Raw genomic sequence first — 20393 nt, forward strand, 5'->3', positions numbered from 1 at the left:
CGTCCAAAACAACGCAGAGAAATGCTAGATCGATTTGCCTTCTCAGCAGTTCTCGACAATCAATCAGGCCATCAGTGATGCCTTAGCCCCTTAAACATGATCATCATGTCATGTCCCTGTATAAATGATAGATATCAATCAGGACATCAGTGATGCCTTAGCCCCTTAAACATGATCATCATGTCATGTCCCTGTATAAATTATAGATGTATGGATGGAGAACTGTAGGTGCAGTTAAAAGTAACATCAAGTCACACAACTATCTGAGAGCTTGCAAACAAAATTGTGAATTTAGCCTAATTTGAGTACTGTCTTTAAAGTATATTGAAAATGAGTGCCTTTAGTGTATTTATAATACCAGTGGTGAGTCCTATGGATAAAACAAGACAGGAAATTAGTCCTAAGATGGGCTTCACTTGTGGAAAAAGCATTTGTTATAAATCAAGTAAATATTTACATGTTAAGTGAACAGCAGACTTTGGAATTAAATAGACTCTATACTGGTTCCTCCCGCATGGTGGAAGACAATGAGTGTTGCCTTTCTGCTCTGTAAACATTTCAGTCACCAGTACACAGTCACTGAACATAAACTCCTGCTCTCGCTGGCATCAACAGAAAGGTCAGGCTGAGCACTTAAGTGGGATCTTAAGTAGGTTTGATGACACAGCCATGGCTTTTCTCTCACCCTAAATCTCCTTACCCAGAAATGAAACTGAGAGGGAGGTATCAAAGTGTGATTTGGATCACGTAGGTGTTGCAAATTGCCCCTGCACAAATTACACAAATAACTCCAAGACATTTCACTTACTTCAAATACTTTGTAAAAGTAAAAAGCTTTGTTTTCATACAAAATGCTATTAATAAAGATAAACTTGTGCAGATTTGTTTTTAGCCCTGACTTACACAAATATTATAACCTTTTAGGTATTCAGAGTTTAGGATAACTATATCCTATACTATCCACTGTTCTAGAGGCAGATTCCAAACCTGAGAAATTCTTCTGACTAAATGCAGTGATGTGGTTGGAAACTGAACAGGGATCAGTGGCTAAGGGCAGAGTTTTCCAATGCAACCAGTCAGGGTTAATGACGTTGATTACTTTCCCTGGATTGCTGCCACGGTGTCCAGAACTTAGAACTTATGTCCACTACCAGGAAGTAAGAGGGAGCATGTCCATTTCTGCTGTGACACCAATCACAGAACTGCTTGGTATATCATATCTGACTACACTATTGTATATAGTCACTGGACGTGAGTAGGTCAACAGTCTATCACACACAACACATAGTTTCAGTCTCACTAGGTAAACAAGTGAAGTTCCCTCAGTGAAGAAAATGGGTAAAAGACAAAAAGATTTCATAGTATCCAAATAAAGCATTATGAACCAATATGGAGTTGCAGAGTGCTCACACGGCTTATAATGACGGAGATAAATCTACAAAACTGCAATCATGAGTAAAGCAATATAAGGTAAACCCTTACAGCATGACATATCACAATGCATTATAAAGCTTACTTTACTTCTGGAATTCAATCATTTCTAGTATGGGGAGTAGCCTACCATGAAGTGCATTCAGTGAGAGAAGGAAAGAATTTCAACACTCTTCCATTTAAGTCCATTTTGAAGTCACAATTTAAAAATGTAATATGCCACAAATATACACTTTGTCCTTACACAAGGGCATGATTAAAGAACAGCTGCTCAACAGTAAACAAACACCTTATTTTGGTAGTCATTATTATTATTATTATACTGCCTGGGAAAGAGCTGTAAAATACCTTCCCCACACTTCCATTGATTGATGACAAGAATGTAACTGTCCAAGTGAGGATCAGTAATATTCTGATTCAGAAAAAGGTTGATGATATAATATCACAAAACATCATCTATAGATGTGTGGAGAAGTGGGACTGAGTGGTGTACATTATGACCAGAGGATATCAAAATGCTATCTATATCCCTACTTCCTCTCCACATTGTGTATGCTCTTGGGGGTTGTCTTGTATAAGCGTGTCACAGCTCTACTGGGTGTGATAACCCCAGTACTGCAGACCAAAGCCAAGATCCTGCAAACGTCTTCACCCTTTTTCCTTTAGCATGAGAGACCGTCAGACATTGTTGCTATACATTAGATAATCCATCTAACGTAATACATATTTTACTCAAAACTGACCCTGCAGAAAAGTCAGCACTTTATGTTTGAGGTATTATGGCTATGAACAACATCCACAACTGCAATCCCACCTAACTTTGTAACCACCATCAGGTTAGACGCAATTGTTTCAAAACAGTTGTGACAGCAAGGTAAATATAAGCTAGTATACAGAAATGGCAGTACTGTAAAATTATTTGCTTCATGACCACCTCAAAATCACCAGATCACTTGACAACGCTTGCAATCACCATCACCATCACATTGCTACGTCACCATACAGTCTGACAGATAAGTGTGAAGCTGCTCACATGCCAGCGTGAACATCTCAACCCTCTACTGTGTGTCCAGAGACCAAGAGAGAAAGCACCGTGTCCTTCTATATGCACAACAACATAACAGTCACAGTCTACTTTAAAGAATTACAATGATTTGTATACAACCTGACAGGAAGCAATGAAGAGTAATCCAAAGTTATTAGTCTTTGCTGCACAGAGATGAAAACGACTGTAGCTATTGTTAGGTGAGGAACTGCCACAGCCAGCGAGCCGTGGCTGACTTGTTGAAGTGGGAGTGTCTGAAGGGGAGGGGGATAGAGCGAGAGAGCAACAGTGTGCGTGAGAAAAAGAGAGGGAGGGGGTGAAGCAGAGGGAGCCAGAGAAAGCGCGGGAGGGTGGAGTGTATCAAAATAAACCCAGAAATGGAGGCCGCTTCCTCCAGCACTGTAGACTGTTTAGATGCAAACAGTTACAGTTACGTATGAAACGCTCTTTGTGGAGTCTCTGTAAATGTCATGTTTGGTATACAGTATGTATATGCATTGTAAATAATGTGGTAGAAAACTAGCAGCAAGCTTGGATGCAATAAATGGTTTTCAGTTAACGGAGATAAACAAAGATATTGTGATAGACATCAGAGACCAGAGGCTGATGTGTCCCTGACTGTCATGGCTACCCCACAAGCAAGGTTAAGCGACGGACTCTTCATGTTGTGCCATATACAAGCATGCAAACACGTGCCATGCATGTGCAGCACCAGCACCAGTGAAACGGCTGGCTGGAGAAGCTAATTGTGCACAACCTCCCCTACAGAGATGACGAGGGCCAACGGATGGAGCCCAAAGCAGAAGCAACATCTCCAAACAATCAAATGAGCAATGAAATGAATGGCACAACTGACTGAATATGGAGAGACAGTATTGCAGTAGCGCACGTACAGTAGTTATGAAATAATTGGTGAATAAAAACAACATTCCATAGGCGGTATTTTTAAAAAATCTATTGAATGTACTGGAGGTTCCCACCTAGGTCTGAATTACATCATTATTTTATGAATTTGAATATTTGCCGATACTGCACACACACACACACACACACATGCCAAATAAACACAAGCTATACTTGAGGATGTCTTATTTGGCTTTGGGCACGTTGTCACTTCTGCCTGGCTCCCGCCACTGAGCCAGTGTGGGGAACCGGTTCCAGGACACTGAACACAGAGAGAGGAGCCCTCGAGGCCAGCGGGACACCCCTGACATCTGACTCCACACCCTGACCTCTGACCTCTGACCCCTCTTGATTCCCGCACGCACAAGGCTCCGCTTCTCAGCAGCAGAGTGGGTGGCAGTGACAGTGACACGCTTGTCCTCTGGAACACACACTCCCCCTCTGCAAGCTCAGCTTCTCACCAGCGCTGCTCGCACTAGACGGGCGCGGTGAGTCACTCCGAGAGCTGCAGACACAGAGCCAGAGGCCAACCACACCAGAGCCAGAGGCCAACCACACCAGCTACATGGGAGCGCCTGACATGATGCAGTAGAAACCAACGTGCCAGAAAAAGAGACGTACACGTCGGGGCGAAAGCCACAAGACACACGGACAAGTGATGTGAAAGCTGCGGAGGAACTGAATGTGAGTCACAACTTCTACCAGGCCATGCTAATGTGGGTGAGAGCAGAATCAATAGCAGGCCTGCTTTGGTATAGTATCGCACAGGACTTAAAAGATCACTTAAATTAAGTGTTTGATAGGTCACTGCTAGTACTAAACAGAATGAAGAACTATTACCAGTGCAAACATACAGGAACACACTACACTGCAACCTTGCACACAAACAATCCCAGCAACATAACTAACAGCAAGCATTGCAGTGGTTTGGAGTAAAATGCCCTGCTTACCGGAAAATGAAACTTTGCTTGCATGCACGGATCAGACGGTGCGTGTGTGTGTGGTGTATGTGTGTGTGTGTGGTGTATGTGTGTGTGTGTGTGTGGAGGGGGGATTGTGAAACCAAGTCATAGCACAGGTTGTCACAAAGAACTGACGAACACTTCACGCCTTTACTCAGAATCTACATGACTTGTCAATTACAGACACTATAAGCATCCCATGGGGTAGGATTTCAGAAAACCAGGCTTTCATCATTTCAAAGATTTGCATTCAGTCACACATATCACAGGCAAATAGGAGAGCTTATTTTAAGGTCGCATCTTGAGGAAGGGAGCAGACTCGGGGAGAAGGCTGGGTGAGTCACTGCTCGCATGAGGCTGGGAGATATACTGTAGAGCTCTGGCTCTCAGTCTGATCGGGAGGCACACAGTATGTGGGGCACTTGGTATGGCTGTGAGTCAACAGGGAAATAGAAAATAGAGAAAATGACTCTTTTGAAGGTGGGGGTGAGGACTAAACAGGGGCGGATGTAATGCGTTGAGACAAGGGGTCAGCATAAGGTTGGGAGGAGATGGCTGCTTCTCCTCCAGCCCAAGACTCCCACTGCTTCACTTGCCAGTAGCGATGAAGGGATCATCTCCTTATGCCACCTGTGCCCCCTTAACTGGCCAACTGGCCTCGTCCACTTGTCGCCACGGGGAACCATCGCAACGAGATGATGCTGATGTCCAGCTGTGACCCGCACGTCCCTCCCGGCATTACTGCTGATACTGGAGCAAGCTATATGTGATCAAGCCCATGTGCAATGTGACAGAGAGAGAGAGAGAGAGAGAGAGAGAGAGGAAAGAGAGAGAGAGAGAGGAGAGAGAGAGAGAGAGAGGAAAGAGAGAAGCGAGGAGAGAGAAGAGAGAGAGAGAGAGAGGAAAGAGAGAGAGACAGAGAGAGGAAAGAGAGAGACCCTGCTGTTCTCCCTCTGCCTCATACCCTCTAAGGAGTATCACTGAGCACGTCTCTAGACTCTCCCCACCAGCGGGTGCCAGATTAGGGGTCTGTTGTGACAGAGTGTTGGCCCAGCGTTTTGAAGACTAACAGAGCAGCACAACTGCACACACCAGCACACACATCTCCTCCACTGGGTAGAGACGGAGGGGAAAGACAACAGTTTGATGACCGAAGGAGAGAAGAGCAAGCAGATATCTACAGACTGTCCAGATTTCACCACATGTTAGCATCACAGTTGTGTGCTGGTATTGCTCTTCAACCACCTGCTGTCACTTGAACTTGTCAGATCCTTGATTATATGACTTCACTCACAATATTTCATAAGTCAACTGGTCACAGTCGTTCAATTTATGGCAAACATATTTTACTCTTTGTAGCCTACTAATATGCATCAGTGAAATTATTAAAGGGACGGAAAACTGAAGGAAAGGGACTGGGATAGTCTGGGATAGTCTGGGATAGGACACAAGCTCTGTGTTGGAGCCAGGAGAGAGAGCGCAGCAGGAGCAGGAAGTGTTGGGATGGCTAATGCTACTAAAGAGAGCGCGGCAGGAGCAGGAAGTGTTGGGATGGCTAATGCTACTAAAGAGAGCGCGGCAGGAAGTGTTGGGATGGCTAATGCTACTAAAGAGAGCGCAGCAGGAAGTGTTGGGATGGCTAATGCTACTAAAGAGAGCGCGGCAGGAGCAGGAAGTGTTGGGATGGCTAATGCTACTAAAGAGAGCGCGGCAGGAGCAGGAAGTGTTGGGATGGCTAATGCTACTAAAGAGAGCGCGGCAGGAAGTGTTGGGATGGCTAATGCTACTAAAGAGAGCGCAGCAGGAAGTGTTGGGATGGCTAATGCTACTAAAGAGAGCGCGGCAGGAGCAGGAAGTGTTGGGATGGCTAATGCTACTAAAGAGAGCGCGGCAGGAGCAGGAAGTGTTGGGATGGCTAATGCTACTAAAGAGAGCGCAGCAGGAAGTGTTGGGATGGCTAATGCTACTAAAGAGAGCGCAGCAGGAAGTGTTGGGATGGCTAATGCTACTAAGTTTGTAGGATTTATAGGAACACGCTGGAATAACCAACATGAGAATATGAGGAAGTGAACTCACAAAGGGTCACTGTGAGGAGACCGTCTCAGTGAACAGCGCCTGATGACACTGCCTCAATTACATCTGTGCACAAGCTACGTGTCTTGCCCTATGACAAATGACTGTGTAGCAGAATACTCTAGCAAGAAGAAGACGATGAAGAAGGAGGAGGAAGAGGAGGAAGAGGAGGAGGAAGGAGGAAGAAAATCAAAAAGGGCACACGCTTTATTTCCCTTCCACCTGAAAAGGAATTGCAGCACTTCGCTTATCTACTCCGAGTGGGTTTTCTCTCGGAATGTTCCCTGTGAACCCTGTGGGCCACTATTTATAGTCACATACAGTATTCCTTTTTAGATCTAGTGGCAGAATAAGGCTTCTTCAGGCCTATAGAAATACATGAGGACAAACAATGCACAATGTGTGGAAAATATGCACTACAGTATATATCCAAAAGGAACAATTGCAACATAACAATGAGCAAAGTAATGAGCAAATCTACAAGTTGGTATGCTAATACATTTGTATGTCCATATATGGCTCTGTGCACTACTCACAGATGGTTGCAAGACAGGAACACAAAGCACTTTTCGCAGGCAACTGAAAATAATTAAAACTGGGGGCCGAGTGAGTGATAATAACCCTGTTCACTGCCATTTAAGGTGCTATTCCAATGATGGGAACGCTAAGATCTCTTAGGCCTCTGAGCACAATGCAGCTATGGTACACACACACTGTACCTCTGCTTGGGCTTCTGATTTCCACTTCAAACCACACACACACACACACACACACACACACACACATCCTTTGCCCATTATTTCTCCTAGCATTTTCAATTAATTGATGGGAATTTAAAACTGCTTAACAGATCAAGCTGATGGCAGAGTATCAGCTTTCTGGAGCTGAGTGGAATGTAGTGCAGAGTGCAGTGCTCAGAGCGGTGGGCTAGCAGAGGGCTGCTTTTGTTAAGACTGGACGTGTGATTGCGATCAAAGTGAGCACAGACACTTGAGGACTAACAATAGCACACAGTAAACCAGCTGGACTTCAACGGGTTAGTGGCCACACAGGTACACTTGTGAGTTGCCATGGAGCTTTGTGTGACAACCTTACAACATGAACATAACACTAATTGAATCTCCTCTTTTTGATTGCAAATGGGCATCGTGTCATTTCTCTAGCTCAAAAGTGGCACAAATGTTTGAATAATAAATGATAAAAACATTTAAATGTGAGGCAATATTAATGCTACATAATTTGAAACTACCGTGTGAGTTAATGCATCATCAAAATGCTTATATCTGCTATCCTATGTCTTATTATTTAACAACTCAAATAGATAAAAATTTCCAGAAGAAACTATCTCCATGTCTCAGTAATTGCAAAAAAAAAATCACCCATCATCAGTTTAGATCAACCAGCATTCTTTCTTTGGCCCTTTACAACTGGCCAAAAGATTAATCTTAAAGTTGGATTCTGCAACAATGCTAAAATCATTGTGGAGAGAACATCATTCATATGTATTACCGCCACTGAGGCCTGTGAGCCATCTGGTGGAGAGTATACATCACTACAACCATCCAACACCCTCCATCACAACACAAGCCTTCAAATGATTCTAGAAATGATACGGCTTGTACAGTCCAAAACCAGATGAGTTTTACTGTGTCATATGAGACCAAATCCAAGACAATGGTTGCTGCACTGTCCCTGAGAGGACCAAATAGCAACATGAAGTGCGACGTGCAACAGTGGGCGTGAACAGTAGCGCATGATGCTCCGTCATACCTGTGCATGATCAACACAATGCTTTTACTCTTGTGACAGAACCAAATGTTTTGCCTCTGTGATTACACACACATATATACACACACACACACACATACACACACACCAGCATAAAGGAGCAATACATGGCAGCAAATCACCCAGGCTTTTATCTACATAATGTTTAGGCCTAATATGTCAAATTGTAATTGTATTACATTTCTCAACTTGATTTTAACTTTAAAAATGCCTCATCTTTGGAGCCATGTTGTCATAAGAAATATTGGGAGTAATCCAAATGGATTTAGTGCGTCAAAATGGAATAGCTGATCACTTGTGTTCGTGCACGGTGAGGTCACTGGGGCAGCCGTGGCCTACTGGTTAGGGGTTCCGGCTTGTAACCGGAGGGTTGCTGGTTCGATCCCCGACCAGTACCATGGCTGAAGTGCCCTTGAGCAAGGCCCCTACTGTAACCCCTCACTGCTCCCCGAGCCCCACTGGTTGGGCAGGCAGCTCACTGCTCTGGGTTAGTGTGTGCTTCACCTCACTGTGTGTTCACTGTGTGCTGTGTGTGTTCACTAATTCGGTTAAATTGGGTTAAATGCAGCGAACAAATTTTCCTCAGGGGATCAAAAAAGGATATATACTTATATACTTATAAATATACTGCAAATATAACTCATATTATTTCTCTTAAAAGACTTTCCACTAGGGGGCGCCATCATTCATCTTGTAGTCCCTTCATTTGAAGCTCATCTGTTTCTTAGGAGGGGATGACTGCTGTTGGGTGCAGAGCTAGTTAGGATGAGCTATGGCTTATTTGCAGTTGCATCAACATGGCTAACACTGGAGAGATACAGAGATATGCACGCAACACGAGTTGAGGAGGTTAAAGTGATCAGATGCACAACGCATCTGTGACAGAACCAAATGCCTTTCAACAGGTGAGATCCTTGACCAGCAAGTGATGCGGAAGAGTCCTTATTTAAAACAGGGACGTCCACCCGGGGGGGCAGATCTGGTCAGCCAACAGGCCAGTTGATGAAACATGAATTAAACCTACAGTACATGTAGCACTACAAACCTTCTCAGGATAGTAGGAAGGTAAAACTGCACTGACAGGCGCAAGCTGGTGTAGCCATACACGCTCTATGCTGCTGAGAGAGAAAATGATTTGATAGCCTCATGTGCTAATACGTGGGTGTAGTTATGAATATATCATCAAATAACAAGCTGCAGAGAAACCCATGCACACATGACCAGAATCTGATGTTATGATACCATAGTTCAAATAAAGAACCCTAAATGTCCATTCTTTTCCCCATTTTGAAATGTTAATGTATTTTCCACAAACAAAAGCCTAAAAAGCAAAGAAAATCCCACAAGTTCTGCAGAGGATCAATGAGCAATCAAGACTTTGCCGTCAATCCGTCCTCTGCTCTGCCAAAAGCAGCCATATTCTACTCGTCTGCTCTGCTCTGCTCTGCCAGACCACACTGGACAGCAAGAGGCAATCAAAGAATTGTGCAATGTTGTCAGTCCACTTCTGAATTGTGCTGATGAAAATGATGTTAAGCCTATTGAATTCACCAATAAAGAATTGTACCCATATTATGCCAGGGGCTAATGTTGGACCCTGCACATATTCAACATTAATGCCACTATATCCAGGTCTAACTGCTTTGCTTTTACCCATGTACCATAGTTGTATTGCTCTTCCCTGCTCTTGTGCTCTTGTGTGCATGGTTGTGTTTACGTGCCTTGATGTTGTTTTTAAAGTGATTTATAAGTAAACCTGCTTGTAACATGAAATATACAATAAACAATACAATATGTGACAGCTATACTCTAAACATAAACAACCATAACCAAGGTTTACACACTGATCTTGCCAAATTTCTGAGATGAATACATGAGGACTATACATGGGAATATATCTCTTTGCTTCATTATGACTATCTGAGTTTGATACAATGAACTATGTGCCACTGTGGTTAAAGGGATGGTTCAGAGTCATTTCACCCTGGGGTCCTCTGCACTATGACCTCTGCACTATGACCTCGAGCCAAACATCCTCCCAGAGGCTTTTTCCCCTTGGCCGAACATTGGTTGAGTAAGCACTATCAGCCTAAATTTCCCCACTAATAATGGCTGGAACGGAACCAAACTTCTACAGTGGTACAAATATGGTTTGTGCTCATAAAATGAGGCAAGGCTACCGATACTGCTGCATCGACATCACGTGTGTGTGTGTGTGTGTGTGTGTGTGTGTGTACTGTGTGCGTGTGTGTGTGTGTGTGTGTGTGTGTGTGTGTGTGTGTGTGTATACTTGTACTGTAAGTGACGCAGCAGTAGCAGTAGATAAATGTTATTTAAATAAACTTGCTACTTACAAACTTTCCAACTGGAATCATATTCATGATCATATTTCACAATATCTCTAAAGATCTCTAGGTCACAAATCCTTGCTTGGCAAGTGCCTCTTGTTAGCAACTGAAGCTGCTGTGTGACGCTACACTGCCTTGGTTTACACAAACTGCAGCACTGCCTGTAAAAGAACTCACTTATAGCATCAGGACGTCAACATATCAAGACGTATCACCTCCTACAGTATCTCCAGCAGGATGCTGCTTAGAACAGGCCTGGAGCAGGATGCTGCTTAGAACAGGCCTGGAGCAGGATGCTGCTTAGAACAGGCCTGGAGCAGGATGCTGCTTAGAACAGGCCTGGAGCAGGATGCTGCTTAGAACAGGCCTGGAGCCGGGCAGCATGGAGCCCCTGTTAAGTCACATCAGCAGGGTGACATCAAATACAATCCATCCAGAACCAGCATCAGAATCAATGGCCAGAGAACTCCCATGAGGAACCAGAAGAGGTGGTGAGGTGGGCACACTGTGTAGAGTCTTACAGTGTGTGTGTGTGTGCATGTGTGCATCTGCCCTTGAAGTGTGATATACCCAGCCTCATGTCCCCTGCAGTAAGGGCGAGAGCGAGGTTTGAACCGGTCTGTTCTGAATCCTCAGGCTGCTGGTTTGCTTGTGACCCCCTGTGACCCCCTGTGACCCCCTGTGACCCCCCGTGACCCCCCGTGACCCCCGTGCGCTCCTCTAGCAGGGTGTTGTTCTGATGCTGGGTGTGTGTGTGTGTGTGTGTGTGTGTGTGTGTGTGTGTGTGCGCGTGTGTGCTCATTAGCTGGGTGTTGGCTGGTGTGTGTGGTGAGGAGAGAGAGCGTGTGGCCTCCTCTACGTGATTACGCAGCAGCTTACTGTACAGTAGGTCAGTTAAGCAATAACTGGCCTCGCCCCACTTCACCTGCTTGCCCAGCTACTGTAATCACAACCAGTGTCAATATATGTCACAAGATTTTTGTAGACAAACAATAATGTTTGAATGCCGTTAAGAATCCACCTCATATCATAGCTACAGTTAGTCATTGGTGCATTCTTGACCCTCATACCTTATTCTGAAATTGTAAATACTTGAGACATTTGCATCATTTACATCAGGTTTACATTAGGAGGCATCCTATGAGCAGTGTTGGGGAGTAACGCATTACATGTAATTGAGTTACGTAATTTAATTACAAAATAAATGTAACAGTAATATATTACAGTTACTGTAGAAAAATGTGTAATTCAATTACAGGTACTTTTTCAATTTTTCAAAATTACAATTTGAATTACATCTCAATATTGTCAGCAAAATCTTGCAAAGAATATTGTATGTAAAAAGAACTGTTTCCCTCCACAGCCATAGTTTGATACGGGACCTTCTGATAGGCTCTATCACGTCTACAGCGCCATCAGCGTTGGCCTACATGCCTGCCTGTAAACGTGTTATGATTATCATTATATTATCCTCACAAAAAATGTGATGCTAATTCATGTATTGAATGCCCTTGCTGCCTTGTGCGCTTGTACAGAACTGCTAGGCAGCCTGTAGACCAAGGCCGAAATCTTCGCATGGATTTGGGGACAATATACAGTATATCATTAAAAAATCGGAAAAGTAATCAAAAGTAATCAAAAGTAATTAGTTACGTTACTCAGAAAAAGTAATTCAAATAGTTACACTACTATTACATTTTAAACAGGGTAACTTGTAACTGTAACACATTACATTTCTAAAGTAACCTTCCCAACACTGCCTATGAGTCACAGTGGCAACTGAATAAGCAAAGTACCAAGCTCTACTCAAAAAAGCCTGAACAATTGAAACAATTTAAGTTACACTAAACATACTGTGCATTCACACACCATGGACATCAAACAAACATATTAAGGTATTTGAAACACAGCCACAAATGTACTTCAATGTAAAGTATAATGTTTTGTTTTTTTCTGTGAGGCATTAAATGGCAGTCCTTTTCCAGCCCGGCACCTCCCCTGTGGAGCGCTGATCAGGTCTAAAGATCAATTGATCTTGCACACGTGCAGGAGCCTCAGCTCTCAGGAGCTTCAAGGTGGGACTCGCTGGGAGACCGGACAGCCTTGAGCTTGAGCCATGACGGGCTCAAATGGGAACATCACTACAGAGAACGAGGAAGTACTCTCTGAACAATGGCCTCCTCACTAGCGAATAGCACTTTCTGTGCTGTGTGGAAAACATCATAAGTCACATTCTACCATTTATAGATCGTAACTGTCTGAAAATAACCGAAGAAGCACAGTTCCTCAGACCACAGAAATACCTTCCCTAAGTTAACATCTACTGGTGTGCTTATGCAACTTTTTATAATTATTGTGAAAAGTGCTGATGTAAGTGAGACAGGTCACAGAAAGCGGGTGGCCGGCTATAACTCTACGCTATCTCTGGCGATGCAGAGTTTACTCACAGGCTTTTTCTCTACTATTTTTAACATACTTTAGTGTTACACAACGCCATCCCCCTTATCTTGTAGATTTATAGCAGTTACATAGTTCAAGTAGAGGGGTGAATAGAAGACCTGTATAACACAGTTATATAACTAGAGGCCTAGAAACAAGAGATACTATACTAAACACATTCCTTACATTGGTCATCTTCAGTGGCGTCGTCAGATATGCTTTCCAGAGATTAACAGTACAACTTGAGAAGCTAAAGACAAATACTCAAAGTTCCTTATGATAATAACGAACTAAAATATACTGTACTTCAAGTGCTATTTGTCCTCTGATATTCACCTACAGACCTATCTGCTTATTCTACTAATATTGTCAACACTTACACATAAAAAAGGACAGAAAGGCTGAAAAGGACATATTTATACATAAGCGATGAAACCAGCGATATATGGTGCTTATGGATATATGTAGTGTTTCACAAATCATAGTCTGACTGTAGGAATTTGCAATCTTTAGAGACGTTGGCGTTCTAGTAGTCACAAGGTCTTTAATGTTAATGTTAAATATATTTCAACACACACCTTTATCACTTCCAGGTTGCCTGCTCAAAATAGCGGTTTCCTACCAAGCAGTAATATTTACATTTTGCTCAGTCAAACCTATATGGAATGACATACAAATAGAACACTGCAACATGTCCCTTTACTATTCTTTCCACCATGAATAAATCACTACGCAGCATTAGATTTGCTCTGCAATCTTTGACCGAAGTATTCAGGCACAGTTCCATATCGTCTCAACTGCTGCTGAATGGCATGCCTGTATCCATGGAGTATTCCACTGCTCATTGTCAGACTATTACGTTCTGTACACCTTTTTCTTTTGCCAGTGTCAGAAACTGAAACCCTACCTCTAGAGCCATGTTGGTTGGAGTGTTAAGTGTTACTCGAAACTGATTCCAAAACGAATTAGCTATAGCCTATGTATCGATTGTATGCATTTGCCCAGCTGGGTCTTTCTCATCAATTTTAGTCATGGTTACATGGCACAAGAAGTGTCAGATGTCGTAACGCAAAACAAATGTGCATAAACTGTAGTTTAAAAACGGCAGTAAGGAGTTTTAGCTTAATATCATGCTGTGAAAGTTCTGCCATGGACATCAAGACTAAGTAGTGAATAGCCTGGGAACACCAGGTGTCAATATCTGTCTTTAATATGACCGTACACAATCAAAATCAATTTGAGGATGGTACTAAAATTAGCTATTTGTAAAAACATACCACAAATAAAAGCCTAATCCCAGACTGAACTCCTTCAACTAAAAGGGTGCATTATCCAGATCAAGGGACAGCCAGTTTCCAACCTGGTTTTGAAAGTGTCCAAGCAGGCGGCAGATATTAGTTAAAGGAAAAGGAAGACATTTCTTGTGAGATGAAGAAATTGCTTGCTAAATAAGGAAAGCATGGCAATAGTGAAAACAACATGACTTCGTCCAACTTTCAGTTTGCTCGGTGAGTCAACTTGCCCTATTGCCCTGTAAGAAGATTCCCCGGAACCACATTCACACCCAAGTAAGAGAGCTAGTATTTCTTTTATGACCATATCAACACAGCCCGCCGCCTCTATCCAAACATTTTCTCTCGCTTTGTCAAGACAAAGGGCAGCATCAAAATGGGGCATTGTTTCAGCATTGTGTGATCAGGCCCACAGCAGCTACCGAATAAGATGCATGTCACTAGCTGCTGCAAAACAGGAAGACATTTGCATGACTAACAAAGTGATAAAAACAGACAATTGTGCAGCAACTGAGGAGGTGCTTGGCGAGTTCAACTGACTTGACAGTGATGTCATGTTCTTAAACAAAGAAAGAACAATGATATACATTTACTAGCACAACATTAAGAAATAGTATCAAATAAACAGGTAAGAGAAACAAACTTTACAATGGTGGAAAATCACCTGATTTCCTCCATTCACCTATAAACTGACTCAGAGAGAAAGAGCTTTGAGACATTGACCCTGTGGCTGTTCAGTTATTTCATTCAGCATTCAGAGTATAATGCTGTAGATTTGTTAAGCGACCTTGGGTACTATGATAGGCGCTACAGTATATAAATCCAAGTTATTATTATTATTATTATTAGATCTCAAGAATATGATGTCATCACATGGCCCCACTGGCTTCCCATCAGATTTCTGCTGTCCCAGATTTGTGCAGAGGCAGAGTCTGATGTGCCCACTGCTGCGCAGAGGCCGAGTCTGATGTGCCATCTGAAGCAACCGGACTCCTCCATTCCAGAGCGCCCTGCTCACTTCCCTCCACTTTCTCACTGGACGATGACAAGATGCTATTACAGTCACTTGAGTGACTCAGGGTCAGTGTCTGATGCTCTTGGCTGAGTGAGCATATTTCTGTCCAGACTAATAGAGCCAGGGATGGCGTGATGGTGCAATCTGTAGGCCTGTGCTTACCGTGGAATGTCAAAGTGGAACTGAGACACATAACAACTCCTTATACTTGGCACCAACACAAAAATACAAGGCAGTGTATGGACAACACCAAGTGTATGGACAACACCAACTGAAGCCTGCCCCAGATACAAAGTGTCTCAAGAACATAGAATAATAGTGTTACTAAAGAGGACGTCCTTGGGAGGCCATTACTTACTAGAAGAACTAACCATGTCTTTACAAAAACAAATGGCACCGTTCATTCACAGGATGTTGCACTAAACATTTCAAATGTATGATGAATTGTGTGAAACATGTGTGTTGGTGAACACTCAGATACAGAGGTAAAGTTGAAAGGTACATTTGAGTCATCCTACACACACACACACACACCGTGTCCAAAACATCAAACCTACCCATCAATCCCTCAACCTTAGCATAGCAGGAATCGAACACAGCTGTTCCAATTGTTGCTGTTGCTGCATATCAGACAGAGGAAGTACAAGTGTCAGTTTACAAGTGAGTTGAGAGAGACAAAAATGACAGATCCCCCCCCCCCATTCCTTGTCAGACCAGAGGGTACATGTCAGAGTGAATTTAAATAAAATAAAAAAATTGTGTGTGACAAAAACTGAGCGCTCATTTCAGAGCAACACTCCAAATAAAAGCATCATGAAGCACAAGATGCCATGCCAATGCTGTATATATGATATGAAATACAACTCCTTTATAGCCCGTGTCCACCTAGGACAACAGTAGTCATGAAGAAGACACGTCACGTCGCTTTCTAAGTCCCATCCAACCTGGACACACATGAACTGGCAGGAAGTGTTGAATCAGTTTGGGGATTTCAGTTGCCATTTGAAAAGCTCAGCTACATCAAGCATTGAGGAACATTATGGGCTACGGCAGCCTTCATGCTTACTTAATTCACACAGGTATTTTCATTGAATACTCCTGAATGAAGAATGACTTTGATATGCCATCTGATCGGAGCGGAAATAGGCCAAATCTGGGCGGCTCCTTGAGTGGGACAGGGAGCAGATGGCAGCTCTGTTTGGTGGAGCTCTAGTGAGACTCCTCACACAGAGAGATTGGCAGACCATAAGAGAGAACCCCCCCCCCCACACACACACACACACACACACCCCACACACACACACACACACACACACCCACCCACCCGCCTAATGACCGGGAGAAGAAGGGGACAGATGGCTTGGGTGTCCAGGCATATGTGAGCAGAGAGAGCAGAGACTAGGCTACTACTCTCCTCCAGTGCAAGCCTTCCCTCTCCCACTGTACATTATGGGGGAAGGCATCTCTGTGGTCTACCATTTCTGAAAACCTCTAAAAGGAAAACATAATACCACAGAATGTGGAAACTAATCTACTAAAGTGGGTGCTTGCTACCAATTGAAAATTGCTCAAGTGCACTCACATGTTACTAAAGCTATCGTCACTTTACCCTACACTGTTTGTAACTGATGGATGGCAACTAATAGTGAAGCCGTTGTGACCACAAGTTCACTCACTCATTTTAGATGGAATAAAACCTCCTACACCAAAACCACCAGACACAGGAACAGTTTCTTTCCTCTTGCCATCAGCCCCATGAACAGCCAACAGAATCTTCTACTAGAACACCTGCTGTTCTCCAAACTGTACATCCTCCTTCACATCTAGAACTACAATACCCATAATACACCCCAACAGTGATGATGCAGGTTACTGTTGCTTGCACCAGTGCACCTTTTCTGTCTCTATATCATTATGTACTGGGCACCACAGACATGGTGCTCCACCTCTCTCACCTCTGTGAACAATGCCAAGAGCAAAGCAAAGGACTGTGACATCTATACCTATATATACAGTAGATAGATCTATATCTATATACCGACAGATATCGACAGATGGAACATTTAAGTTGCGCCACAACGCTCCTCAACATAGTCATCCAGCACTACAAAACAGCTTGGCCTGGTCAGACTCATCAGTGACTTCTGCGAGCCCTTTCTCAGTCTGATCCTTGGCACACCCTGGGCTACAGTATGTCTGTCACCAGTCTACTGATACTTGCTAAAGCAAAGGTCCTCAGCATCAAGGCCACGCTGCTGAACACTCCCTGATGGAGGAGCACTGCGAGCCTGAGACCATTCCTATGGGCTGGCCAGCTGAGCCTGAGACCACTGCGAGCCTGAGACCATTCCTATGGGCTGGCCAGCTGAGCCTGAGACCACTGCGAGCCTGAGACCATTCCTATGGGCTGGCCAGCTGAGCCTGAGACCACTGCGAGCCTGAGACCATTCCTATGGGCTGGCCAGCTGAGCCTGAGACCACTGCGAGCCTGAGACCACTCCTATGGGCTGGCCAGCTGATTTCTGGACCTCTGTGTGCTACAAATGAGGCTAGAACACCATAACGGTTGGAATATGGAACCACTGCCACACTTCCACCATTTCAGTTAGACAAAGAATTGCTAGAAGAACAAAATGTTCTACACTGGCCACTTGTGCTGTTGGTTGTAGAGCATTTATTTCTACCCAGAGATGTTGAACTGAGTGCACTTGATAGGCTTAAGGGGGGTACTGTAGCCACTTGCCGGGACAGAGGTCCAAGACAGGCAATGATCCATCACAGAGGACAGAGAATAAAACACACGTCCACATTCACACATCTCACAGACACACATACTGTAGAGTAACACTTCTTGCTGACTAACTAGCAAAGGCTCTGTCACAGTAAATGTGATTGTGAATGGCTATAAATCAATGAATAATTGAATTCAGGTAAATGGTAAATTCTGGCTACACACTTAAAAACGACATTTTAACTTCTCCTAGATTGTCAAGAATGATGCCCAGGCCACTAAATCCAGATTAAGCCTCATGCTAATGGGATGGAGCTAATCCCTGCGTTGCGTAAGCGACTCCTGACACACAAACACACTGCATGAGGGGCTCATGTCTCACACTCGTCTCCAGCGTCTTGGCATCCCGTCATGGAGAACATCAGAATCAGACTGACATGCATCAGTCAGATGTCAAGGCCAAGCAGATGTTTAATCCACACTATAGACTCGGGACAAAAAAAAACAGAAATCAAAGATATCTGGGATGAAACAGCCTTGCACTTGTGCTGTTTTGTTACCCTCTTTAAATCCTGAACACACAAGAACAAATAGAAACGTTCACCCAGAGTGCTGTCTCAAAGTTGTCAGACATCAGATTCCCCAAATAGATGCTGACAGTGTGTGCTATAAAAAGAGAGAGTCTGACAGATTGACACCTCCAGAATCTGCTTGTGCAAATTGATGACAGATTTGAGCATTTTACATGAGAATCCAAAGCCTCAACCACAGAGGACCAGAATGCTGCAATTAGAAGATTATATAATACCATCAAGACTGTGTGTGGGGAAAATAACAAAAAATAATATTTAAAACACAGCGGATTTGCCTTTTAACAATTACCACTGCTTTATCTAATCCACAATGGGGCATTGAGTGATTCTCCTGGAGGAAGCCCTGCTCAGCCTCCATCTGGCCTCATTAAATAGATCACAGGACTGGGGTGTGCTGTAGTCTGAAAGTGTTATTATTGCTGATGACAATCAGCCATGGACAGTTCCTGGAATCATGTATTCTCTAAAACTCTTGTTACAACAGTGGACTCAAGACAGACATCCATTCACAGACACACAGATCCACAAACAGGAACATAATCACAACCACAATACACACCCAGTTGAAAATGCGCATCAAAACCACACCCCACAAAAATGCCCCATACAATGTACAGAATGTGAAACACCACATTTCCACAGCTGGCTCTCTTTAAACTTAACACTAGCATATGGATCAATACTAAAGGATTCAACTTGCAAGACAAGAGGCCTAGAAATAACTGTAGTCACGACCTTCCTCTACAAAGGACTGAATTGAGCCTGGCTTGTTCTCAACAGAGCAGCAGTGCCTATAGCTATTGTCTGGTGTGAAGGGATCAGAGTGAGTTGCCGCTGAATGACTATGAAAGTGGTGTAGAAAAGGCAGTTATTTTACTGAAGGATATTATTTGCCTGTACAGATTCTGGCTGATGACTTAAGAGATAAGGCAAGATGAATCAGTTCTTCAGTTTATGCCCCAATTTGTATCCATTTTTCACAATGAAATCAAAATACTGATTTCATACAAAATACTGCCTGCTTTTATATTGAGTATGAGATTGTGCTTGTATATCATCAACAACAACAACAATGGCTTCGATAACTGATCCATGAGGGTTATCCAAATAAACAACTCGCTCGTAATGAGAGCTTCAGTGGTAATAAAAAGTGATTAATAGTTTTGATTTAACGTCAACCACAGTCTACAATGGCACAGCAGATAATGATATGATGGATAAAGAGCTCATTGATTAGATAATGATATAATGGATAAAGAGCTCATTGATGAGTGGAATTGTTACAGCAGAAAGGCTGCTGTGCAACAGCTCAGGTACGGAACGCTTCAGGGCCCAATAGCTTCTCTGGCAGAACCAGGTGTTCCACTACAAGGCTATTGTACTGTAGGCGTACAGTAGCGGCGTCTTTCCCTTTGCCACATATACTACCTTGCTGAGCCAAATGGCTTTTCAGCTTTTCAGGTAAATTCACCTGAGGAAGGTCTACGACCGAAACGTTGTGAATACTGCATAAATGTTTGCATGCGTAATGGACAGTGTGCGGGATTCTCTCTTTCAAGCATAACTGGGTAACCTATTCCAACGTACCTGTCCCCAAAAAAGAGGTGTGCAAAAGCGTTTGTAAACTGAGATAGCGTTTCAGTCTGATCTCTGATTGTTTCTGGCTACCAAAATTCAAGTCAGTCATGCACGCTTACAAAGTGATTGCCGTCATTGTAATTCCCCAACAGTTCCCTTTCTATCTTCAAGGAGCTCCTACAGACCCAGCTTTCC

The 20393-nt window shown here is 43.4% G+C and overlaps 1 protein-coding gene across 6 annotated transcripts in view; it reads right to left on the reverse strand.

Annotated features, from left to right (window-relative positions):
* The window catches only part of dgkza (diacylglycerol kinase, zeta a), a 122631-nt gene that overhangs the window by 77469 nt on the left and 24769 nt on the right, over positions 1-20393 (reverse strand). For 2 of the 6 annotated variants that reach the window (XM_062549991.1, XM_062549990.1), the window contains exon 1: positions 2597-2687. The exons of the other annotated variants lie outside the window; for them this stretch is intronic. The gene's annotated coding sequence lies outside the window, so the exon portion shown is untranslated. Of the gene's footprint in view, positions 1-2596; positions 2688-20393 lie in introns of those variants that run through there. 6 annotated transcript variants of the gene reach the window in all.

Source organism: Sardina pilchardus, chromosome 11 (genome assembly GCF_963854185.1).
Source record: "Sardina pilchardus chromosome 11, fSarPil1.1, whole genome shotgun sequence".
NCBI lineage: Eukaryota > Metazoa > Chordata > Actinopteri > Clupeiformes > Clupeidae > Sardina > Sardina pilchardus.